Genomic DNA, 23245 nt, shown 5'->3' with positions numbered 1-23245 from the left:
GAACACACTTTGTATATAGTGGAGAAAAGTTAAAGGTATTTTCCAGTAAGATTAAGGGCAAAAGGAAGGATTAGCATTGTCATCACTACTATTTACCATAATGCTAGAAATTCTAGCTGTACCAATAAAAATCAGAAAAATAAATTAAGAGAAATTGCATAAGCAATGAGGGAACAAATTATCACTTTTCCCAGATTGCATAATGATGAACTTAGAAAACCTTAGTGAATAAGCTAAAATTAATTGAAATAACTTCAATAAAGTTACAAGATAAGATAAATTCACATTAATCATTAGTAACCCTATATATAAAACCAACAAAGAAGAACAGGGAGAGGAAAAAGTGAAATTCCATTTTAATGATGACAGAAGCTGTAAAATAATAAGGGAGTATAATTACCAAGATTTTTCTGGCACTACATGAATCTAACTGTATAAAAAATCTGAATAAAGATAGATCTAAATAAGTGGCGAAATATCCATTGTTCATGGATAAAGCAGAAAGATAAAATGCAATGCTCCTTAAGTTAATTTATTTTTTCAGTATTCTATCAATCAAATTAACAAAAGTAGATTTTTACAGACACAGAAAATATAATGAAATTCATATAGAGGTCCAAAAATTTAAGAATCTCAAAAGTAATAGTGAAAACAAGTAGGAAGGAAAGGGGTCTATCAGTATCATATCTTAAACTTTACCAAAAAGCAATAATCATTAAAATGATTCATATTGAGGAGCGATAGAAAGGGAGAGAGAGACACACACGGTCCCAGATACAAAAAACACAAAAAAAGAGAAATAGAAACAGACAGGGAGAGACAGAGAAAGATAACAGAGAAAAATCATATAATATGTAGAAACAAACATAGCACAGTATTTAAAAAACCAAAAGACTCTAGTTATGAGGGGAATGACTCACTATTTATCAAAAATTGCTGAGAAAAATAGATAACAGCCTATCTGTTAGCATTGGAAATTGGCAGAAATTGAGCTTAAGACAATTCATAACACATCCAAATGGATATATGACATAAATATAAAAGTAACACGATAAACGAATTAGAGGAACAAATAATATAAATTAGACAAAGACTTTCATAAGACTTTCTGTAACTAAAGTCATAGGGTATTATACAAGATAAAACAGACAATTTGGTTTATATAAAATTTAAAGAGTTTCACACAAATAAATCTAATGGGAAGCAAATAAATGGGAAAATCTTTTCAATATTTCTCTAATAAAGATCAAATATCAAGATATATAGGATAACACTAAGGACAATTTTCTAATAGTTTGATGATCAAAATATATGAAAAGCCTCAATAGAAGAAATGTGACCTATTAACAATCATATAAAAAAGGTGGTCTAAATCATTAATAATTACAGATATGCAAATTATATATATATATATATATATATATATATATATATATAATGTAGATTAGCTGTTACTCTGGAAAGCAATTTGGAACTATGCTGAGACCCAGCAAAGCTATCCCCACACTTCAAAAAAATTAAAGATATATAAAAAGGAAATGTATGTACAATAATATTTATAACACCTTTTTTCAAGGCTGCTAAATAGTGAAAATTAAGATGCCTTCCTATTAGGGAATAATTAAATAAATGGTGGCATATAAATGTAATGGAATGCCATTGTGCCATAAGAAATTATGAGGTGGTTAACTTTAGAGGAAACCAAGAAGACCTTTATGAAGTGTTGTGAAGAAAAGTGAGCAAAAATAGGAGCACAATTTATGTAATAATATTATGAAGAAAGGCAGCTTTGAAAAATGCAAAGAAAAATCACAAGTCTAAATGAAAATTAGCCTTTTCACTCATCTCCTGACATAGAGGTGAAACTAAAATGCAAAAAGAGACAGATTTTCTGACATGGCTAACAGAAGAATCTGTTTTGCATGTCTATGTAACTAAGTATTAAAGATTTTAAAGAAAAACAATTGCTCAATGAAGGCAAGTTGTGAGAGAAAAATTTTAAAAAGTTTTTTAATTGAAAAAAAATAAAAATAAACTTTTTTAAAGAAGAAAAGAATTTGAAAATAGAGGCAGCATTTTAATATGGGGAAGTCTGAGAAGTCTGTAGAGAAAGTGGAAAATGTTCTAAGCTTAGGAGGCAGAAAAAGACTTGAAAGTCAGTAATGAGGAAATATATCCCAGCAATAGAGATAGACTTCAGAGATCCAAAGAAGTGGGAGATGGCATACTAAGTTCGATAAAACAATGGTTTAGTTTGGTTTGGCTTGAATACACAGAGGGAAATTATATGAAATAGTCAGAAAGGCAGGTTGGAGACAGATTGTAAAAAGTCTTAAATGACAGATCAAAGATTTTTATTTTATCTTAGAAGCAACAGGATGTCACTAAATTGGCTTTGATCAGGTCAAAACCTGCGCATTAGGAAGAATGCTTTTCCCTCAGAGCTATGCAAAGGATGGCTCAGAATGGTGAAAGTGAAGACAAAAGACCATTAAAAAGATTATCCCAATCATCCATTCAAGAGATGAGGCTTTGAACTTGGTATCAGCGTGAGAGAGACAAAGGGATGGATACAGGAGAGGCATGTGTCAGCTTCTTAGATGTGGGGGCAGAGGGACACAAAGAGAAGTCAAAACTGTTTTGAAAAGAAGAGAAGTTTGATTCCACTCAGATGGCAATGCAAAGAATTTTTCCCAAAAGATCTCTGTGGAGCTGTATGACAAATGAGATACTCCACAGGATGTTAGGGGTAGTGGGGGTATGGGGGAAAATGTTGTGTAAAAAGACATCAGGCAGAATATGTGGTTAAGAAATGATGCTATGTTAAGAGATGTGATACTACAGGACTACAAACAGCTGACTGGGCTTCTGAAAGCTGCAGATGTGCCAGAGGTTTGGCTATTTGAACAGAGATGGAAAAAGGAATACAAGATTAAGAACACTGTTTAGGAATGTGTCCCTGAATCTAAATACATGACACTGGCTTCCTCTTATAAGTTTCTAGTTCCTCAGAGAACACTCTGAAAAATGGGTTGATAATATCCCGTAACTGAGTTGTTCGCATATCAATATTATTAGTAATGATTTCTAGTGTTTTGAACCTAGTACTTTGAGAAGCCCATTGATAAGGACAGTCACTTTGGGGAAGGTGCCATGCTGGATATTCACAGCTTCCAATAATACCGACCGCATGATCCTTGTAATCTTAAAAAATAAATTATGACCCTAGCAATTTTAGCTATGAGGAAACTATATAGAAGGTGTCTTTAACTGGTTTATTCATGTGATCAAATTATAAAAATAACCTTGTATCTTTCCAGGATTTCAATGATCACCACATTTCTATTTCTAGAGGTGAATTAAAAGTATTTAACAGAAAGAAAGGCGAATGGATTCCATATGGGAAATCTGAGAGATGTTTTCACAATATCACCTTGTTCTCCAGTGCAACAAGGCAGGTAGGTAATATAGCGGATGGAGTACCAGAACTGGAATTGGGAAGCCACAGTTCAAATCTAGCTTCAGATACTTGTGACCTCAGTTCCCCCATCTCTAAAATAAGAAGGAACTATGGTCACAAAGAGTCAGACATGACTGATAAATAACTAAACAACAACAGCTCCAATGCAAAGACACACTTTTTAATATAAACATTCTCTTGATGCTATAAAATTGCAAATCTAAATATAGCTCAATCTCTGAAGAGTAAAAAATTATATGTAAAATAAAGGGTAATGGAGAAATTGAACAAGTAGGCACAGTGGATAGAGTGCCAGGCCTGGAGTCAGGGAGACCTCAAATCTGGCATCAGAAATGGCCTAGCTGCATTACCTTGGGCAAGTCACTTAACTTTGTTTCTTCAGTTTCTTCATCTGTAAATCTGTAAAATAAGCTGAAGAAAAAAAATTTGCAAACTACCTCAGCATCTTTGAAAAGAAAACGCCAAATGCAGTCACACAGAATTGGACACAACTGAAATATGACTAAACAATAACAAAAACAAAAATGGAGAAATTTCATGGTGGTCAAAGTAGATTGCAGAAAACTTCTGATAGTAATTGGTATACAGAATGTAACATAAGGGGTACCAATAAAGAAATGCATGGCTGAAAAGTAAAATGGGCTGCATATGTCTGATGTAATATCTGTACAGTCAAAGTTCTGAATTGATACTCAAGAAACATGAGGATACTTAGAGGAAGATTTCTAACATATTGGGTAGACTCACTGTGAAAGTGGGGCGCTCAACAAATTAGCTGAAGTTAATTTTATTCCATCAAAAATGGAAAAATCATCTCGTTAACTTTTAAGAGACTGTGATGCATATAGACTAGAGAGCTGACATTAAGGAAGACCTGACATATAAATATTATCTGATATACATTCTCATCTACTGTGAAAGATCTAGGTAGGTACAAGACTAAAACTGCATAAGGTGACATGGCCCAGGTAGCCTGTGGAATTTACAGCCCAAATACTACCTTCTGCACGCTTTTTCCTGATTATTTCCCCCACTGTTATTATTATCTAAACTTCCCAACCCTACTTTTTATATACTTATATGTGTACATGTAATCTTCCTAAGAAGAATGTAAACTCCTTAAGGACAGGATTGTTTGATTTTGGTCCCTGTATCCCTAGCACTCAAAGAACATATAACAGATATTGATGGCTTGCTTGCTTGGTCACAGTAACAGAGGGAATATTTATATCACTAAGAGCATAATATGCCACATTCTGTTCTGAGTCTCTTTTTTCTTGTACCCATTGCTATTTATGAGTGCTACAGCAAATACTAGAGCATTCTAGTGCCTTTGTCAGTAATTCTATCATTATGATACTATGCCAGGTCTTTGCTCTCATGTAAAGAATTAAGATCACCAGAAAGCAGGTAACATGAACTGTTGTAATAGTTCTGGGGTTTGTTCTGCTGCATTATGCTTGAAGCATTCCCTCAGTGACTTTTTTTCCTTGAAAAAATGCAGATTAACTATGCCACAGGATTCCATGTGGCAGAAAAATGGGACTATTATAGTGGCTTAGAATTTCTGAGCACTTTGCTTCTGTCTGGTTCTGTTGGTTGTCTAGCACTTTTAAGCAAGGGATCCAAGAGCATAAATAGTGTGTGTTGCCTTTCTAGCATCTCATGTGCTTCAGGTCAGAGTTGTTATGATGCCCCAGAGTCTAGTTTTCATCTTATGATAAGGGAAGGTCTGTGATAATTTTGTTTTACAGGTTGAGTGGAAATTGCCTCTCTGATTGAATAGCCTACGATTCCTACTCACATCCTTTAGCGTTTGCCACTTCAAGGCCAGGGATATGACACTAATACACATACATAATATCCTTTAAATCCAGAAAGGCCTCATATAAAAAATGTTGCTACATATGAGATATGATGCAATCATACTCAACCACAGTAAAGTATATAAATATGTATCCTAAGTCGTCACCATGTTTTTCAATATACTGGCCCACATTGTAAAGAGTGAGATTATTTTTACGAAATCATTATCAACTACTCAGAACCTGCTGGGTATTGGCTGGGCAGCTCTCAGATTTTTATTATAGATCTTTCCATATTCTTCCACCCAGTCAGCTGTATTCAGTAAGCCAACATCAGATTGAGTTTATGTCAATGTTATCCATGCTGAAGTGGTGAAGATACAAAGCATGGTTTTACCAGCAAGGCCTGGTTATTCTATATTTAATGTAATACAGAAAAGAAAATTTGCATTGGCCACACAGGCCTGGACAAACATGTTCATTTGAGTTACTACAAGTACATTAGCATTTTTAGTCATGGTTTCATGTATTTGAAGTCAACATTGAATGAAAAAGAAATGGCCAGGTTTTCATATTTCAAAAAAAGTGACTACTTAACCAATTATTTGTATTTGTCCATAACACTATGAAAAGTTAGTTTTATTTTATCAAAAAATGGAAAAATCACTTTGTTAAGTAGAGGAGATACACAATACATGATAACCATAACGTTCCTGCATTTCAGGATGTAACTTCTAAGAGACTGTTTGCTCAGAGCGTAGAGACCGGATGTTAAGGAAGACCTGCAGTTTAAATGTGGTCTGATATACATTCGGTCATTTAATTTTTCTGTTCTCCAGGAAGTGAAGAATACAAACTGGAAAAAAAAAACCCAAAAACAAAACAAAACAAACAAACAAAAAACCCCACTGCTGAACTTTATTGTTGAAGGCAGCTTCCTCACCTGGAATTTCTCTACATCAATGGAATCACAGGCACAGAACCTATTCATTTCACTCTCCAATATTTCCACTGGCATTAGAGTGAAGCCAAAGAATTGTTAGCATTTGCATGATATCTTCCTGGAGTAAAGAGGTATACCACAGTAGTCTATTCTGTAATTAATTATAGTCAGAGCCTTTTTAATCTAGGATTGGAAGGACCTTGGAGAGCACCCAGGCCATACAACACTATTTGTCTGGTTCTTTTCCAGTAATGATGGTGATATGGAAGTAACCCTGGGTTCTAAGACTATGTGATAAGTTCTGTCACTTTGAGCCATTGTGGGCTAAGTTCTAGGAACACAAACAGGCCTACAGGATCCTCCTAGGGAATTTTTAAAATAATCAGATGAAGTTGTTTCAGCCACGTACATATAGCTCGTGAGGAGAACATAAGGCAAATCCAAAAATGTGAAAATTATGTTTGCCATGAGAGCTGTTACAAAGTCTATATATGTGGGTGGCTAAGAGGGAACAGAGAGTCCCAGAATTGGAAAATGTTACTTATCATCCGACGTCTAGTTCAGTAAAACAGTAGTGCCAAATGCAAATAAAAACAGATTTTTGTAAGCCATATAAATTAACATTATCTATGCTGAACTGTGTTTTCATTTTGTTAAATACTTCCCAAATATGTTTTAATGTAGTTTGGATAGAACAAGGGAGTTCTGAGGGTCTTGAGTTTGACATCTCTGCACAAAAGCTTAGAAGAACCATTGGCATGGAAGCCAAATTTATGAAGGGTGACTTTTTTCCTAGCTATCTGCAACATGTCAGTGGTTAGGTTCTTGGTAAAGAGAAGTCTTGCGATGCTCCACTGCTAGAATGTTCAAAGAACTATGTGAATCAGGAATTTCTTCATTTGATATGTCAGAATATCATTCTTTCTTCCCAACCTTTCTTTGCTTTAATTCAGTTGTGCAATAGGGTCTTGTCTTTCTATCTGAAATACCCATTTTGGTATAGAGCTACATAGTTGTGTCTCATGAATGTTTCTGAGTATCCTGGAAGGATTGTTGCTAGTCTTTGGTTACCTGAAGCTAGAAAAAGGGGCCTGAGGAGTTCAGAATTTTGATCTGGGCAAGTTATATTCTGAGTAATATCAATTACTGATGAAACTTGATTTTGAATCACCTCCAGTTCATAATCTTAAAGAGTAACTCTGAGACACCTTCTATTTTTATTGTTTAAGTTACTCCTACAGCAGCTAGGTGATTAAAATGCTAACCCTGGAGTCAAGAATCATCTTCTTGCATTTAAATCCAGCCTGTTAAACCCAGTCACACAGACCTGTATGACTCTGAACAAGTCATTTGTTTAGCAATCTTAGCTTCTTTATCTGTCAAATGAGCCGGAGATAGAATTGGCAAACACTCAACTATCTTTATCAAGAAAACTCCAAATGGGGTCATAAAAAGCTGGATACCACTGAAATGACTAAACAACAACACAAATGACCCTAGTTCTATTGAAGATAAAAACTAAAATTTTAAATAATCTTGATAAGATACAAACTGATCTGTAACCCCTCCAACATGGATGTAGCAATGTGGATTCCTACCTATTCAGCTTGAGCATCTGGTGTAACGATTGTCCATATCAATGGGCAATACTTTTATATAAATAAATATATTTTATATAAATAAAATAATTATTGCTTGCTATGTGCCAGACAGTGCCAAATGTTGGAGGTACAAAATAAACAAATGAGACAGTTTCTAACTTGAAGGATATCTCATTCTAATGGGAAAACACACATAGAGGACAGGGTATTAAAGGGAAAGTTGGTTATTGAAGAGATGAAACAGTTTGGAGGTATGATCTGAGCTCCAAGTGAAATGAGCATGACCTCATGAAATGATGGTCCAAATTAGGGACTCACTAATCAGATAATTATCCCTCTCCCTCTTTTTAACTGAATAGTCAGTGTTGCTTTCATGGGAATCACTACTAAAATAAGATTTACCTCCGGAGAGATTTTTTTCCAGGTGAGAAGAAGGTTGCCCCAATATATTGATTGAAGGCCTTTCTTATTTTGACCTTGATAAAGAAGGGTGAGGTGGGGAAAGAGAGAATGTTTCTTTAATAATGGATGAAACTTCGTAAGCATAAGTACCCATAAAATGAGTTATTTTAATGATGAATGTTTAAAGGTACATCCCTAACCTCTGCGGATGATTTCAGAAAAAGTATTTTGTCACATTAACTGCCTTCTCTGTCAGAGACAGAATGTTGGATGGTATAGACCCGTGGGTCTGACTCATTATAGATTTTCTCATATCTTATATGCTACTAATATTATTATGTACTATATGTAAGTGATGACTGTGATATTACAGTCATAACCTTTAAATTAATAAGACGAACTAAAGAACTGCCATTCTGGTTCACATCCAATATGAACTTATATGGATAGGACACAATTTAACCAAATATATTTTGAGCAATTATGTACCAAACTCTATAATCTTGAAGTCAACAAGAAGCAATGTTAAAAATTGTATATCAACTGGGCCAAATTATATTTTCTATTCCTCAGTCTATAAGTGGTGTGTGTATGTGTATGTATGTCTATAAAAGGAAATGATACCCAAGTTATATCAAACATGTAGATTCTGAACATCTGAATTTTTAGTCATTAAAAAATATTATAGCAGTTTTATTGTTTTACAGATGAAAATCATAATACTTGTGCAATGCATTTTCCTTAAATTTATAATGATGAAGATTATACATTTTCTCTATTTCTCTATTTTTATACAATTTAGAACAAAATTTCTTTGATGAATATGCTTCATGATGAATATAGGCCCTTAGTGGATGTCCAAAAATGCAAAATATAAAGTTCTGATTTTAATCATGGTGCTTTCAAACTGTCAAACATGGACTAATAAACTCTAGTTTTAGGGGAAATATTATATAGCCTTGTTTTGTATTTAAAGAAAATCTCAAACTCAATTTAATAAACAATATCCCTCCCATCCCAAATCAGATGTCTTATAAAAATCAAGATATAGAATACAAAGACAGACAGTGCTAGCCATTTCTTGGTTAGTACTCTATAGAACTGAAAAAAAATTACAGAAACAACAACAGTGAAGAGAAATGGGGGGAAAAGATCAGTAGCCAAAAGAAGAGACTTGCAGATCAGAAGAATTTAAAAAGAAAACAATTCAGTCATGCTACTTCATGATCAGACAGACATTTGATGATCCTATTTGAACAACTGTGAAGAGAATTAATTTGTTAAGGGCCTAGAGGTGAATGTTGGAAAGTGCTGAATACAATATATCACAGATAAAAGAAAATAACCTAACCTGACATTTCTGAAAGGCACAACCAAGGGGGAAGGTAGATGAATAATCCAGCATAATAAAAATACTGTATATAAATGGAAAGAAGTACAGTGTGTCTGTATTTCTTCTCTCTAAAAGACAAGACGTTCATAACTTTCCCCTCAAATTCTGTGTTCCTTCCACAAGTGCAAACTGCTCCAGGGTGTTGTGAAAATGTTTGTTAATCTGTTCTTGTTTCTTTACTGAACTCAAGATTTGGAAGGTGGTCTCTTATCTTCTGGATAAGTTGATTCAAAACCTGAATTGTCACTATATCATATTTCTTTCTATAAAAATATATACATCTGTTCAGAATTTCAATAAAAAGCTGAACTTGCAGCAAAGAATCTATGGACTGATTTACTATTCCATACTCTTCAAAGAAGGCATTGCACAACTCTCTTGCCTCTATGAAAGTCTTTTACATTCTTATCTGTATTTCTGCCAGACCAGAAGAGATGGACACATGAACTCACAGTCACCTCTGGTTTGGCTTCTTGAGCAGTTTGGAAGCTGCCAAGGTACACCATCCTTAAGTGCTCATGGCTCTTTTAAGAATTTCATCCTCTCAAATGTCCTGATGATCAAAGTAATAGTAGCCAGCTGGGCTTTAGAATCACTGATTTCACCTTCATAGAGAGAAACTGCCTGGGACATAAATTTATATGCCCACTGTTTCATGATTTTTCAAATCAATTTTCCCAACAGCTAGAGCTCCTTGAAGGAAAAACAGGCAGCTCTGCCAATTCTACTTTGATTAAAAGAACTGAAAGTCTGATGTGCAAATGAAAAAATCTTCTGGCACTTGTCCCACTTATCATCCACTTTGGAATTTTTTTTGGTAGCAAAAAGTCAATTTATATTCTGCAAATACCAAGGGAAGGAGTATAGAGTGAATACATTGATTCCCACTAGGTCCAAAATGTTTTGTGCAGTGTTTAAAATCAAAAATTGCTGATCTTCCCTCAAGGTTCTACTCATCAGGAAAGTCCTCAGGGTCAGGTCTTTTTCAGATTGATCTGGTTGGTCTTGAATAAACATTGATATTGCATTCATGATTGCATCCACCTGGTCTTGTGAGTTATAATACAGGACATTACTTAGCACATACTCTTTCTGGACTTGTAGTTAAAATCCTCAAAGAGGGGATAAAAATGTTTTAGCATCAAAACTTAAAATGTTGTTACATATGTCAAAAGGTATCTTCAACAGCCTTATAAACTCCTTTGAAACTGAACTGTTGATAGCAATGTGTTTTAGGGTTAGCAGATTAAATATTTCCATGGTTGTTTATAACCCTTTATTAATAAAAATCCACACAGTCTGGATAGCACTTTACAGAGAGGTTAATAGAAGACACTTGTAAAGACAATGCATCTTCTGGAGCTACCTTATCTGGACTCTATTACAGTAGCCACTCGATATAAAAATATGTCTAAATGTTTAACATATGTGGGATTCTAGGTCCATCTTCATGGTGAGCAAATAAAGCTAAAAGCTAATTTATCAGTTAAAGCAATGATTATATTTATCACATTTACATTTTGGTGTAATTCATCATAGGCTGAGAAAAAAGGTTCAAGGTCAAGGAAAAGGATGGAATTCATCAGGGAAGACCTGGATGATGCACTCCATGAGATACTCTTAAGCCAAGGTATTTCTGTTATTTCCAAATTGTTCCAAGATACCAGTGAAAACAATCTGTATTGTTCCATGTTTATACCTTCCAACTGACTAAGGCAGACCAAATTGTTCCCACTAGAATTCTAAGTTCCTGTCTTTCCTGTTCTGATTTCTCTCTATGCTGGCTATGTCCTTGATGCCAGATTTATATCCAGAGCTTGTTAATTTCTGCAAAATCTAATAAAACAAAATCCATAGGTATCATCTATGTCTCCAGTTCTTTCTTCATCTGTTGACTCTCATTTGGCAGAATATTTCTGATATTTTGAGGAAATTAATTTCAAAGAAATCGAGCTCTTAAGGGAAGTGTTGTACACCACTGCATATCTATACCAAATATTTCAAAATACCTTTTCTGGATTGAGAAAATGACTTGACATAAACAACTCCCACTGTAATAAATAGATAGAATCTTGGGATAATATTTCCAGCATATTGTACAAGTTCATAGAGATCTGCTACTTTCCTTCCTTTGGAAAATTCATTTGTTAAATAGACTGCCAAATAGTGTAGTTCATCAGAAATAGTCATATTAAGTTCATAGTAGCCCTCTGGTGCTAACATAGATATTTGTGGTTCACCAAACATGTCAGAAGCATGTTTCCAAGCATCCATAACTTTTTTTTTTATCCAGGATGACTGACTCTTCACAATCTGAATACTTCCTCTAGGAGTTTTTCCTATTCATCCTGCAGTGACTGCTATGTTGTAAGCTTGGTGACTTCTTGACTCTATGACAAGCAGCACTACCCTGTTTAGTTGGTTTTTCAGTCAAGTTTGACTCTTTGTGACCACATTTGGGGTTTTCTTGGCAAAAAATACTAGGGTATTTTGTCATTTTCTTTTTCCTCATTTTACAGATGAGGAAACTGAGGCAAAGAGTTAAGTGGCATGCCCAGGGTCATACAGTTTATAATTACCTGAAGGCCAGATTTGAACTTGGGAAGATGAATCTTCCTGACTCCAATTCCAGCACTCCATCCACTGTACCACTTAGCTTTCCCACTTCTGAATTTACTCTCCTATGTTATTACATTTCTAAAATTTCCTCTTCATCTTGGAAGGAAAATAGTTACCAAAGAGTCATACAGAATTGTAAATCCTTATGTTAATAGTGATTTATATGCAATCAAACTTTCAATTATGGCAGCCTAGTTATATAGAACTACAGGAAGAGAGAAAATCATCTGGGGTGAGGGAACGAGGTACTAAAATGGAGGGCAAGAGAAATAGATTCCCGAGATAACAATAGGATGCTAGAAGAAATATTAGGCTCCCTCTTTCATGAGAAATCCCCAAGTCTTGCTAATGTATTTCCTAGAACAGAGTATTCAACATGCTCAAGAAGAATTATCTATTTATTTACTCAAAGGCGACAGATCCCATGGTATTAATAACAAAGTCTTCCCCAGTGAACCCCTGCTGTTGATGTTTATAGGGCTGCAATTACAGAAATAGGGAGCTTGGTGAAAAGGGAAATGACACCATCCACACCAGCAGGATCCCTTTTGATTATAAAGAATGAGAAGCAGATGGTGGAGACTCTTCACTGAAAGAAACATAAGGGAGGCCGACGTGTTATCTCTGAGATTGACGGATAATGTGTTCACCCATACAAATAGCATATATGTCAAATGTAAACATGCACGTCGTTGGATAAAGTCTAGTCTCATCCCCTCATTTTACAAGATGCAGAAACGGAGGAGCCCAGTGGTTAAAAGACATCACAGACCTTATAGTTAATAAGAAGCAGAGCTGGGATTGGAGTTAAGGTCTCTTCATGGTAAATCAAGCGCTCGTCCCATGAGATCACACTACCTCTACTTTTTGATGGCTGTGCTTGTATTCAGAAGCAGAATGGGCAGCTAAGCTATGTGGTTCGAGAGAGAGAGCACCAGAGCTGGAGTCAGAAAGATTCAGCTCCCCAAGTTCAAATCTGCCTCAAACATTTACTTGCTGTAGAACTCTGGGCAAATTACTTAACCCTCTTTGCCTCAGTTTCCTTATCTGTAAAAATGAGCTGAAGAAGGAAATGGCAAATCCCCCTAGTCTTTCTGGGAAGAAAACCCCAAATGGTGGTCACAAAGAGTCAGACTAAAGAGCAACAAAAATGCCTAAGAAGAGTCTTAGAAGAGATGCTCACATATTCCTTCTCTCTGAATGGGGGATTTGCTACAGCATCCCTGTTGCTGTGTCTACTCGAGGCCTTCTCTTTGACAATACACTGAGCTGAGCTGTGGCCTCCTATGGTTTTTTCCCTGAGGCCTTTGGGGCTAAGTGACTTGCCCAGGGTCGCACAGCTGGGAAGTGTTAAGCGTCTGAGGCCACATTTGAACTCGGGTCCTCCTGATTAAAGGGCTGGTGACCGCCTATGATCTTAATAGGGATTTTTTCCTACATTTTCCAGGTCTAGCAAGACTGCTCTCTGTACCACCATAGAAAGATGTGGAGATAGAGACAGCAGCCAATCCAAGCAGTCACTAGGGGACAGCCTGAAATAATACAGCTTCTCAAGCACGAGTGGGCTTTTGGGAAGAAAGCTTCCAGGATAAATACACTCCCCCTCAAACGCCGAAGCCACGTTTCAGACCGTTGGGGAGCAGGATAGAGGAATTACCCACACAAGGCCGTCGTAAATGAGGGAGGACTTTTGAGCCAGGCCATGAAAGAAAGCAGAAATCTACCAGAGACAGAATTTCTAAGAATAAGCAAGTCATTTTCAGCTCTCATCAAGGATATCCTTAGCAAGGACTGGATAGGAACAGGACAGGTGGCCGAGCACGTGTTCTCTCGAGCCAGCCACCACTCTAGCGTGCTCATCAAGGGAAGGCATCACAGTGGAGGGAAGGGCACGCTGGGCCTGCAGGCTGGAGATAGTGGTTTCTGGGCTCAGGCAGGGCAGGATTCCATGATTTATTATGGTAAGAACAGAAATGTCAAGGCAGGCCCAATCAGCCGCCCCAGCAGCTGCAGGGTATCACATGAAAGTTATTGGCTTTATACGGCGATTTCATTTGTTTCTTCCTTGTATGGAAGCATGTGCATGCATTTAAGTTGACTCAAAGATGCTAAATTTATAGGGATGGAGAATCGTGCTCCCCCAGCTTCCTTGCGGCTAACTGGGAACTGGTGGCTGCCTTTCCCAAAAGACTATTTCAGGATAGCCCCAGATTTGTTTCACTTCATTCCTTCTTATCTGACTTCCTCCCAAACAGCTACCTTGTCAACTTCCTTCTTGTTGCCTATATACCTTTCCTTTCCTTCTCCTTCCTTACCCCTCTCTCAGCCTCCATTATTCCTGAAGCATGAACCATGATAAAATCAACGCTGCTAGATGGGGCTCCTTCATGGATTCCCTTATAGACCCACTCACCATTCCTGTTACCTACGGATCAAAGCACCCCTCACCAGCCACCACTTCTCTATGCATGTTGTTTCTCCCATTAGAACTTAAAGTTCCTAGGGGAAGGCATTGTCTTTAATTTTGTATGTATGACACCAAGGCCTAACACAGTGCTTGGCACTTGGGGAATGCTTTTTCATTCATAAGAAACCCAAGAATGTTTAACATTAGAACTTCGTTTTTAATATAACTGACACAGTAATGATCAACATTTCTGTAAACAATCAAGTTGCCTTTGTTTTACTCATTCCTAAGATTGGAAATGGTTGAGATTTTGTTCCAGCTCATTAAAGATGTTTTGGGAATTTAGAGAACCTTTGCAAAAGAATCAAATTTACCAGTAATGCTAAAAATCAAGAGATTTTTGTTTAGCACATTTTAATCCACACAGTGGAAAATCTGAGATTTAGGAGGATACCCTGGAGAGGGGGAGCACAGTGCAGAAAGCAGGATCAACAAAGGCAAGAAAATCTGGTGGACTATCTCAGGTCATGGCAAGAACAGGATTCAGTGATAATTCCAAGGAGAAACTCCTCCTTGTCACCAGAGCCTCTTCCTAATGATGAGGTGAAGTGATTTGTTATAGGTATCATGTGTAAGGAGTAGAAGAGCAAAGATTCCAATACAGGTCCTTTGGGGCTAATTTTCTCTGTAGCATTTTTAAACAATAGCTTATGATCTGTCTGCATTTCAATTTGAAAAGAATTCATTATGTATCAGAGATTAGAGATATAAAGACAAAAATAAAAAAAAAATTGTCCTTCAGAAAGTTGTAAACTACTGGGTGAACCCAATAAAACACAGCTAAAAGATTGTTTGGTTTCATTCAACTTTTTCATTGGTGTAAAGAAATCCTGATGAGGGAACTATCATTACTAATGTACATCTGAAAACATTCAGTATCTCATGGTCTTAGAGAATTGTTGGTAGTCCTAAAACTTAGGCAATATTCAGGTTTTCATGGAAGCGTTAGAAGCAGTTCTTTCTGACTCCAATTTCAGTTCTGTTTCTATCATGTTAGGTTACTACTTATAAAAAAAAATTAAGAAACAAATATAAAGGTGTTTTTTAGTTTTTGCTTTTTTATTGTTTTCTTTTTTTCTGATTATTTATGTACAATGACTTCTTAAAATACACATTTCTTGTGCATACCCTTTGACCCAGCAGTGCTACTACTGGGCTTATATCCCAAGGAAATACTAAAGAAGGGAAAGGGACCTGTATGTGTCAAAATGTTTGTGGCAGCCCTTTTTGTAGTGGCTAGAGACTGGAAGATAAATGGATGTCCATCAATTGGAGAATGATTGGGTAAATTATGGTATGTGAATGTTATGGAATATTATTGTTCTGTAAGAAATGACCAACTGGAGGAATACAGAGAGGCTTAGAGAGACTTACATCAATTGAAGCTGAGTGAAACGAGCAGAACCAGGAGATCATTATACACTTCAACAATGATACTGTATGAGGATGTATTCTGATTGAAGTGGTTATCTTCAACATAGAGAAGAGCTAATCCAATTCCAATTGATCAATGATGGACAGAATCAGCTACATACAGAAAAGGAACACTGGGAAATGAGTGTAAACTGTGAGCATTGTATTTTTTGTTTGTTTTGTTTTGTTTTGTTTCTCTTCCCAGATTATTTTGCGAATACAATCCTTCCTTTGCAACAACAACAACAAAAATAAAATAAAATAAAATAACATACATATTTCTTTATGAATCATATTGGGATAAAAATCAGAAAAAAAGGGAAAAACCACATGAGCAAAAAGACAGAAGAAAGAAAAAAGTGAACAAAGGTGTGCATGCAGGTGTGTGCTTTTAACAACTAGAGATGTCAAGAAAAGCCTTCTTTACAAGATAACACTCGGGCTGTGCTTTTAAATGAGTTAATTTGTGCTCCTCAGATACAGAATGTGATTTAGATTATGCTTCTCATTCTGCTACAAATTCTTCCCCTTTTTTTGGTCTTAATCAGTTCTATCATAGTTTTTTTCTTTTATTGCTTCTACTATTTATCAAGAAAAGGTAAATACACACTGGGCAATCAGAAATTAAGTAGTCAATCACATATAACTTTCTTCAGAGAATCATTTAAAGGGATCATGATAAATCATTCTACCGGCTCTTAACTTTTTTCAACCTTAGGCAAGCCTTTATGGGAGACTATATCTAGATACTGTGTACTTTGATCACTTTGATGAACTACTTTGATCATCACTGAATCCCCTTCTTTCTCTTGCCATGGTCTGAGAATGCCCAATAGACTCTCCTTCCCTCTGACCATTACTTTGATCAAAGGAAGATACTGAGTCTTAAGCAGCAAATCTCAATATTCATAGGGTCTTCATTCTAAGTACCTTCCATGTTACTTTTCACCCTGCTTTACTTGTTTAGAACCACTCCAGAATTTTCATGGATTCAATTTAAATTATTATTTACTTCAGATCTGGAACTAAACCCTAAAAACCAGCTATTCATCAAAAACATATATTTTTTAGGATCTTTTTTCTTCACCAAACACTTTAAAAATCACAACTAAAGTTACTTCTTACACTACTGTTAATCACCAAGAAATGTGTCAGTTTTATGACCTTTTTATTATAGTGAATTCTAAAACATTATCATTTTATACTTTGAAATTCACTCTAACTTGACTCTATTTAGAATTTTAAAAAGAGTTCTAAAAATTGCTGTGTGTCTGCAAGTTCTTTGTTCTGCAAATATGTGATACTGGACTCTGACCAAATGTCATGAAATTCTGACCAGGTATTGGAATTCATATGTCAAAACCTAATCTAATTTTAACCTTAACTAGATGAAAGATTTTGGAAGCTCCCACAAGAAATGTTACATGAGAAGATGCTAGATTTGGAAAGAGGAGAAGGGAATCACGTTTAAGTACTAGGGTTCCTTAAATATAATATTACTGTAACTGATAAGAGGAATCTACTGGATGTTGCACACAAAGCTTTTAAAAAACACTTGACAAAGCAGGAATTAATGGACTAAAAATCATCAAAGAGGAGGTATGATAAAATATTGGATAATATTAAAGAAACTTAGGAGAAAGACACAAAAGTTAAGCTGTAAATGGAAGTTATTTCCACTTGGAGAGGTTCTCTACATGAAGTATTCTTGAGATTAATAATAAAAGCCATATGAATGACATAGGTATATACTTAGTGAAAAGAACAGACATGGAAGATGAAGGTAAGATTAAAGTCTGAATCAATAAAAAAAAATGAAGGCTGCCAGGATTATGTGGATTGGGGTCTCTTAAGGGACCTGAACTGGAAAATGGACAGATTCGAACTACCATAAAAGAAAAGAAGATATTTTGCTTACATCAAGAGACTAATCTTGCTAACTGGCATAATCATCCAGAACGCTAAATAGGAGAAAGATTTAAGCAGAAAAAATGTTTAAAATGCATAAGTCAAATTGAGATAAAAGACAATGAGGATTGAATGCAAAATAGCTTGTGGAAGAGAAAAATATGAAATAAGATTGGAAAGATACACTGGATCCAGATGACCAAGCTGAAGAATTTGCATTTTATCCTAGTGGTGACAGGGTTAGGGTTGGAGGCAAGATTAATTGAATATTCTGAAGTCAGGAAGTAGCATAGCCAGACCTTAAGTTTAGGAAAGTTGTTTGTGGAAGATTAATTGGAAAAGTAGTTTACAATCAAGGTGATGGGTGATGGACTGATGACACATGAGATGTGAGTCTTTAACAACACTGATTTTTTTCTGTCTCTTCCAACCAGTTTCTAATTTCTTTTATTTTTTTTCCTTAATAATATTTTGTTTTTCCAGTTACACATAAAGATAATTTTCAACATTCATTTTCATATCATTTTGTGTTCCAAATTTTCCTCCTCCTTTTTTTTGTTATCTCTCTCCTCCCCAACATAGCAAGCAATCTGATATAGGTCATACATGTACAATATGTTTAAATATATTTCCATATTTTCACGTTATGCAAGAAAAATCAGACTAAAGGGGGGAAAACAAAGAAAAAAGCAAGCAAATAAAACAAACAAAAAAGATGAAAATATTATCCTTCAATTCACATTCAGTCTCTGTAGTTCTTTTTCTGAATGCAGATGTCATTTTCTACCCCAAGTCTATTGGAATTGTCTTGGATCAATTTGTTGCAGAAAAGAGCCAAGTCTGTCATAATTGATCATCCCATAATCTTGCTGTTGCTGTGCACAATATTCTCTTGGGTTCTGCTCACTTCACTCAGCATCAGTTCATGTTTTTCCAGGCTTTTCTGAAATTAGCCTGCTTACCATTTTTATAGAATAACAATTTTCATATATTCTGAACTTAAATACATACAAAATCGGATATTTTGCTTGAATAAGTTTATTTGCTGACAAGGTTTTGATCATACACATCCCTTTCTTGTTCGACATGACATTTCCTACCTTCATCTACTCACAGAGACCTTTCAAAACCCTTTTCTTTCAGCAGAAGCTACTGCTTATACTTGTACTTTCTAACTATTCCCTTCCCCATGGACACTTCCCTTTTTCTTTAGCATATTATCTGAATGGTAATTTGCTTCTATCAATTCTTTTCTTTTCTTTCCCTCCAAGGAGAACAGAATTTTGCTTTTTATCCCTAGTATACAACACCTTGAACATAGTAGGTTTGGGTAATTATTTCTTGGATTCAACTGAAGAATTCAATCGTACCTTCCCATGTTTATTCTCGTCTTCATTTCTACTTCTTCACTTTTTTTCAATTCCCAACTAAAATCTCACCTTAACTCTAGTGACTTCCTTCTGTTGACCATATGCTATTTATCCTGTATATCACTCGTTTGTATATAGTTGTTTCTCCACTAAAATCTCAGTTTCTTAAGAGCAGGGACTGCCTTTTACCTTTCTTTATATCCCCAGCACTTAGCATGGGAACTCAAAGGTGGATTTTAATGAATGTTTATGGATGGACTGACTTGGGGAAGCATATGTGGTAATCCTCAAGGGGCTCTTCCTTGCCTTTGATCTGTAGCCACTTCTTATATGCTTCTGGAAGATGCTAAATGAAACCCTGACATTACAAAGTATCTTTAAGGCATGAATAGAATAATAATAACCAGCATTTGCATGAAGCTTTAAAGTTTCCAAACATTTTACATGTTTCATCCCAATGGAACCTTTTGATAATACTATAAAATAGGTACTACGACAGCTATCGTTACCCGCATTTTCTACAGGAGGAATGGAAGGCTTAATGACTGTCCTGTCCATGGTCACTCAGTTAGTAAGGAGAGGAGGAGGCATTTAAACCTACCTCCTGCTGCCTCCAAGGACAGCATGATGAAGCAGTATCAGACCATCAAGTTCAGGACTTGATCCAACAGACCACCTCGGCTCCCCAACTAGCCTGGCATATAATAATCCTGCCTGATCATTTAAAGGTGGATAACACGATCTATTTGAAAATATCACACTGCAGTGTTGGAGTGCAGGAGTTGGAGTCTGTGATTCCACAATGCCATGAGGCAGGCACGGGAGTTGTTATTATCCCTGTTTTATGGATGAGGAAAATGAAGCTCATGTAAGTTATGACTTGCCCAAAGTAACGTATCTAATAAATGGCAGAGCTAGGAGTAGAATCTAAGGCTTCAGCTTTCCTGCCCAGTGTTCTTCTCTAGCCTCAGGGCATAATTTGTAAGGGCAGAGCTCTTGTTGGCTTTAAATGAAGCAGAATGAGTGGGAGCAGGACACTCTCCTCCTCCTCCCCTGAAAGGGAAGAGAGAAGGGAAAGATAAGTAAAGTTCCTCTTGATTCAGTAAATAGGCAGAATGTGAAAGGTCTAAACATTATGTCCATTCTCCAGGTCTTCTTTCTAGATGGAGGAGATTTTTCATTGCTAGAAATGATATATTTGCTTCTGAGGCTGTGAAACTATTTGAATTTTTGCTTTCTTATTTAAGTTGTGAGAGTAAAACTCCAAAGTTAGAAGAGGATTATGTATCCTCTACATAAGTATATATATACATATATATTTATATACATACACATATATATATAAACATATACATATATGTGTATAGGCATATGCACATATTTATGAAGTTGAATATATAGAATATACATATATAAGTATGCATATATCTATAAATATGTATATATACATACATATATATACATACACACAAACACATATCATATTTTATTTATATATATATATATATATATGCTCATTTATACCCTTGGAGGACAATTTTAAACTTATAACCAACTTAATTGGATTATTCTTCCAAATTTATGGGAAGAACCATTAGTCTTCAATTATTTCCTTTCCAAGTCTTAGAATGAGGTTTGGTAGTATCCACACTCTTGCCCGTCTTTCAAGTCCAAAATCCCAGAGTCATATTAGACTCTTTTTTCCCCTCTCAATCCTTATACACAATTAGTTGCCAAATACTACCAGTTTTATCACCACATCTCTTGCATCCATTCTCTTTTCTCTGTTCACACTGGCATCATCATAGACTCTTAAATTGAGGCAGAGGGTGACCAAGGCATTGAAAAGGAGTTTTTCTGCTAGTTGCTGATTCATGGTGAGTCTAAAAATTCACCTTTGTCTTTGGAATCACATTGAGACCAACTCTGGCGCTAACTGCTGAGTACTTCACAAGGTCAGTTCCAGTCCATAAAAAATATGCCAATAGTGCCAAAGAGAATGAACTGAAACTATCAAGGAAATCTAAGAACAACAAATAAGTTTGGATTTTTTTTAGTTATACTGAGGCAAAAATGAAAATCAAAGAATTGTATTCAGAAACATGGTTGTACTGCTCAGTTCAAAGCTTATTTTGTTTCTCTGTCTCTTTTTTTCTCTTTTTTCTTCCAAGAAGAGCAATCTTGGGGCTAAAGAGGACAGAGAACAAAGGCTAACAAAAGTTGATTTCTAAGATAAGTAAAGAGCTAGTAAGAGAGCACCTAACTGCCTTTGATGAGTTCAAAATACTAGACTCAAAGGAAGCACATCCTAAGGTGCTGAAAGAACTTTGAGAATTGATTGCTAAACCTTTGTTAGCGATTTTTGAAAGTAGAGAAAAGAACTTTCACAGAACTAGGAAAAGTACAAATTTTCACCAAAAAAAAGAATGAAGCCTGAAAACTACAAGGCAATGAGCTTTATTTAGAATGCTAACTTGAAGTGGATGGGTAGTGAGCATCAAAAAAGGAAGAGTGATTTCAAAGGTCCATTTATGACTTCTCAGGAGCCAACCCTGAAAGACTTACCACATAACAAGGGTTGAAGAGGAAAGAGAGCAGGCTAGATTGCTTTAGACTGAAAGATGAACTAGTGGGATTCTACAGACATGTTGACCTAGATTTTAAACATTCTACAGTTTTTCATTTTACCATTGTGAGAAGAATAAAGAAATGTAAGTTAGACAATAGTATTGTTAGATGGCTTTGGAATTGGTTGGATTGACCAACTTAGAAAAAGGTCACTTCTCCTAGAATACACCAAGGAATTAATTATTGGTCCTGTGCTACTAAACAGAATTAGAAACAATGAAGACACAGGTATGCAGCATTCATGAGATTTTCAGAAAATACAAAACTAACATATTAAAAAGGTTCAGGGACTAACCTGAAATTTTCTATCTATGAGAGAAAATGAATGATTAGTGAAACTTTTGCTTTCCCCCCACCTTTTTCTTTCTTTTCATTTTTTTTTAATTTTTTTTTGATTAACAGTGGACTGGAAACTCAAAATGAACATGAGATGGAAGCTTTTCTTGGTCCCTTCCCTCTAGATTTCTTGTAAGAAACTATCTAAAATCCCTGCCTTTTCCCTTATCACAGTCCAATTTGTATTTGTCTCACTCCTGTTATCTGTGTCTTTTGTCTCCTATTAGATTGTAAACTCTGGGGGGAAGGGATTATATCATCATTGTTTTTAATTCTAGAACAAAGTTTCATGTAAAGGTGACAATACATGTTTGTTAAATCGCATTCAGAATGAATTACTGGAAAAAAGATGTGGCACCTCAAGATCGAAATAAAGATCAATATACCACAATCTACTTTTTTAGAAGCTTTGATTATCAAAAAACAAAAACAAAAACAAAAACAAAAACAAAAACAAAAAACTTCTAATTGATCATTTTCTCCCTTAGGTAGGAAATTTCAGGTTAATACCTGAAACTTTTTAAGCCTTAGAGGTATTACCTGCAAAATGAAGGCCCAGACATAATACATAAGGTCATTTTCAGCTGTAAATCAGTCCTGTAATTTATAATTTTGGTGGTAAGCTATTATTATAATGAAAAATGTATTCAAAATTCAACTATGTCCCCAAGTGGAGAAAGCCTCAGAAAGCTTTCATTTTAATTTTTGACTAATTTCTATTTTTGAAATGACCCCCAAAAGCTGTATTCCTTCTTGACTCAGTGAATGACTTCCTATTCCTGTGTGCCTCACTTTTTACCATTTCTTAAAAGGTAGGGAGCAACCCTAAGGATAGGAAGCAGATAAGACTTTGAAGATATTTCATTTAATTATTAAGCA

General features: G+C 35.5%; 1 protein-coding gene and 1 pseudogene across 3 annotated transcripts in view; both read right to left on the bottom strand.

Moving 5' to 3' along the window:
- ENOX1 (ecto-NOX disulfide-thiol exchanger 1) overlaps positions 1-23245 on the bottom strand; it is a 366224-nt gene that overhangs the window by 224667 nt on the left and 118312 nt on the right. The window lies entirely within an intron of this gene.
- LOC141559574 (vacuolar protein sorting-associated protein 35 pseudogene) lies at positions 1457-21278 on the bottom strand (annotated as a pseudogene).

The sequence above is a fragment of the Sminthopsis crassicaudata genome, chromosome 3 (genome assembly GCF_048593235.1).
Source record: "Sminthopsis crassicaudata isolate SCR6 chromosome 3, ASM4859323v1, whole genome shotgun sequence".
NCBI classification, from domain to species: domain Eukaryota; kingdom Metazoa; phylum Chordata; class Mammalia; order Dasyuromorphia; family Dasyuridae; genus Sminthopsis; species Sminthopsis crassicaudata.
The sequence above is the reverse complement of the archived record's forward strand: the minus strand, read 5'-3'. Positions and strand labels throughout refer to the sequence as shown.